This window comes from Nestor notabilis, unplaced genomic scaffold (assembly GCF_000696875.1).
Source record: "Nestor notabilis isolate BGI_N333 unplaced genomic scaffold, ASM69687v1 scaffold34472, whole genome shotgun sequence".
Lineage (NCBI taxonomy): Eukaryota > Metazoa > Chordata > Aves > Psittaciformes > Psittacidae > Nestor > Nestor notabilis.
Genome location: NW_009920280.1, coordinates 16,023 through 20,274, shown reverse-complemented (window position 1 = coordinate 20,274; position 4,252 = coordinate 16,023).

Sequence of the window (4,252 nt, the reverse complement as noted above, 5' to 3'; positions counted from 1 at the left end):
AACCGCTCAGAAAATAAAATGCCTTTTACCAAGAAAATCAGCAAGATGAAAGAGCAGGACGATACCTCTGGGTAAATCCCATTTACCAGCTCAAGCTGCACTGAAGAGAGTAATCATCTGTCCAGTTATATACTGCACATTCCTGCGCTATCTCCCCAGCCCACACCTCTGTAAGGCCGAGGAGCAACTCACACATTCCAGGGGCTCCAACGCAGGCTCCTTTGCCACCGCTGCATGTCAGCACTCGCTGTCCTGCAAATGCAGCGTCCTCCAGCAGGAGCAGCCCTGTGCAGCCCCAGGGGCACATTCTTCAGCTTCCCACATCCCAGCTTTGGTTGATAAAGAGCAGTAGGGATCACAACACAGTTCCGAGGTACAGCACAGCGAAGGATAACACAGGGCCCCTTTGTACTGATGCACGCATCAATCCCCTTGTCTATAAATCCAAGCCTCACTCAGCCCCCTTAAATAGAGTGAAGTTATTAAAAAAGGAAGGGTATTTGCATGTATCTTCCCAAGCATTTCAAAACATTGTTCACTTCCCTCTTCCTGAGCCTTCTGTGCATCTCCAAAATGCTCCTGGATTAAGGTGGCACAGTGAGGCAGAACACATCATGAACTAAATCTGGAAAAACCTACATGACAAGGCATTGACAAATTCGCATTTGCCAACTGGCATCAAGCAGCTTTTTAATGCTAATTTTTCCTCAAGCAGTAAATAGTTTTCCACTATTCTATTCACAAGCAGTCTAGGATTTTTTGGTTTTAACTGAGGCAATTTAGAGAAATCTAAATTTGCTTTCCTCTGTTAAGGAGAAGCCTTCTACTACTGAGTGTCTAGCACAGCTCTAGCCTGTGTGAGGGCTAGAGAGACACAATACATTCAGTCAGCTCAAAGATGACAGCATTAGTGCCAGAAGAGAGAAAACTACCTCAGATTTCCATATGCAGTTCATTTCTCTCAAGAACAGAGGATGAGCTATTAAGCCATGCTGACACAGCAAATCAGAGTGTTATCAATAGCGTAAGTAGAACAAAGGATCGTGGTCACATTCTCTTCTACATCTCATGTACTGCTGGGGAGGAAATGGAAGCATAACTGAGGCACAGCACTTCAAATGCCTCAGATATCAGCCTTTCATTTCCAACAGCCCAAAGCCACATCTGCACATCCATCAAACTGCACGTTGCCTGGAGCTCTGCCTCTTGCATGGGACATCTGGAAAGTGAGTGCCACTGGAGACAGAATTCTTCATCCAGTCACCACACAGAGCAAACGCCTTCAGCCACAGAGTCCCATCTCCCCCAGCACCTCTACCACCACATGTCACAGCCCAGGCACAGCGCCATGGGTGTGACCATGGGTGACCACCACGGGTGATCAGGGTGAGATGGCTGAGAACAAAGTACAGTATTTTCTCTAATGGAGCTGCACAGAACAAGTGTCTGCACCTCCCTTGTTGTTCCCCACACCTGTTTACCCAAATAATTAGAATTGCTACAGGTTTTCCTGGCTTAACCAGAAGATTCCCAGAGGATTGGCAAATGGAAATAAAAAGCAAGATAGCCATAAGGGCAGGTCTAAATGAGGACATGGATTTTATGTGACAATCATGGCTCACTCAGTGTAAGACAAATTGCAGACCCCTCATGTGCAGAACGACACACCATTCTCCAGTCCTTTTTCCTTAATACCTGCATGATGCTGAACTCAAAATCCTTGATTTCGTCTGTCCCCTAAAAGTTCTACATCTCCAGAAGTGAACCCTGAGCTTGCAGACTCATCAGAGCAGCCTCTTTGCAAAATCCCTGAATCCAAACTTTAAAAGCTTCCTCAGGTTCAAATAAGTCTTCTCCCCACCTCCAGGAGTAAATACAACTCCAGCTCACGTACAGGGAGACAGCTCAGAGCAGTAACTCAATCCCTGGCAAGACAGTTTTACGCTGTGAGTAACTGCAGAGGAATGGGGAGCTTGGGTATATTTATCCTGTTAAATAGCCTTTCAAAAGAAACATTTGCAATGCTCTAACAGAGCTGCATCCAAAAGACTTGTTGGAGCCTTACCACAGGGCTTCTCACTGCCCTTGAGCGGGAGTCTGGAAGCAGTGGGAAGCCCCAAAGAGCAACACCGATGACAGGAATTCCCTGTTTAGCAGCTGCTTTAGCTTTTTTACAGCAACACGGAAGAGCATTATCAGGAACAGGAAAACATGAACAAACATGTGAATGCAGGCACTGACTTCCAGGTAAGAAAAAAAAAAATGTAGTTAGAGGCTCTTAAGGCATTATATTCTCATCAATGTTTTTCAACACAAAAAGATCAGAGACTACAAAAGCAATAAAATACAAAGACTGTATTCAAAGTAAGACCTTAAAAATCTGAAGTGCAATTAGATGCTCTTAAAATCCTGACGTTCTCTGGTTCACATACATAGAAAGCATGCAAAACAGCTTGACTTACTTTCCAAAACATTTCAGAAGGAGACTTCTAAAAGTTTTCCAAAATGTAACCAATTTGGTAGTTAGGGGACACAACAGCTCTCCGCTCTCTTGCGAAGCAGGGACAGATTGTTATTTAAGATACAGAACAAGTCTAGGCACAGAAGAGAAGTCATCTGCCAGACCTAACAACTGCTGGAGTCCCAGTACAGAGCAGACACTGGTATTTTTACTTCACGGACCTGCCTAGAGGAAGTTCAGATGACATGGTCAAAAAATCATGTAGTTACTTGTTTAATGTATTCCAGTGACTGATGTTTATTTGAAGCCTTGTGCTTTCTCATTATCACGGTACTGGTGCAAGTCATGCCTCGTGTCACTGCTCAATAAAAAGAATATCCAGACTAGTATTAATACATACTGTGGTGAACTTAAACACAAGACAATATCCATGAAACCCCTGAAGCTTTCTGTTCGTTGAAACCAATACTGCCCCTTAGAATAAGCAAGACTATGCATTTGTGGCACTGATTTACAAAGTTGTGTGGGTGCTTCAGAAAATCTTAACAGCAAAGGCAACCATCTCATAGTTGTTATGCCCAGCTACACTAAGCTGCAGAGACAAACTAAACAAGAATTCGTCCCATGACAGACAGAACTGCTTTCAAAATCCTGTGACGGTAGCCACCATGAATCCTATCTATGCCATAACTCCAATACAGACAGCCAAACCAGTTAGCTTCCCCCAGTACAGCAGCCCCTGCACCCAGCTCTGACCACTATCAGCAAATATCTAAACAAAGACAAGACACTGCACTGTGAGATGTGGTCTATAAGATCAGCTGCAGCAATCATTGTGGTTTCCTGTCCCGAGCACTGAGATCCAAACTGGAGACTTGATTCCAGAGCTTGTCACCCACTAACCAGTCACAACTACCATGCACTACTACCACCCCAGGCAGAGGGCTCCAAAAGTGTGCAAATACAGCCTGTTTAATGTAGTTTCAGTACCTGCTTATCAATAACCACTCACTGCACATTGGGGGATGAAATGCAAACCCTCTGAGTGCTCTGGCTGGAGTTTCAGCAGAGCTGACACCACCATGTGCTGCCAGTGTAAGGGAAGAGAAAGGGCTCAGGGATCCCCCCTTCCCCAGCATGCAAACCCTGGAGCACTCACCTCGCTGATCATCAGATGCTTTCTGAACTAATTCAGCTCACTAATCCAGTAGAAGTTTGGGCTGTTGGCTTGGGTATTTTAGATAAACTCATTACATTTCTTGGAAGCACAGCTCCAGCTACTCTATGACTTAAGCAGCTCTTAGAAAAATGTTTTAAAGAGGCCAGTGCCAGAATTTAGCCCTTGTCTAAGTAAGTGAATCAAATTTCTGCTTTAGGAAATACTGTACTTTTACCTCCAAAACTCAGGCCAGGACATAAACTATAAAAGCCCCATCCAACCCAGGCCACCTGAAAGAAACCACCCATCCTCCTGCCCAATTCCCACAGTTAATCTACATCTCAGATACAGCCCAGAAAACCTGCAGCCTGAAAAGGAGCAACCAGCAGGAAGCACAAACCGAAATGCTCCTGAATTCTAGAGACATCCCTCACCACTACCAGCCACTTCCACCTGAGCCCACACTGACACTGTATTTGGTTTTGCAACCCTGGTATTGTGATATGGCTCCATCACTAGGGCTGCATCCATGATGTACTATACATGATGGTGCTCTCTCATTTGTACCACTGAGATTAAGAGTTAGCTTTTGATAGAGACTACTCCTGTCTATAAAACTTTGAAGATGAGCC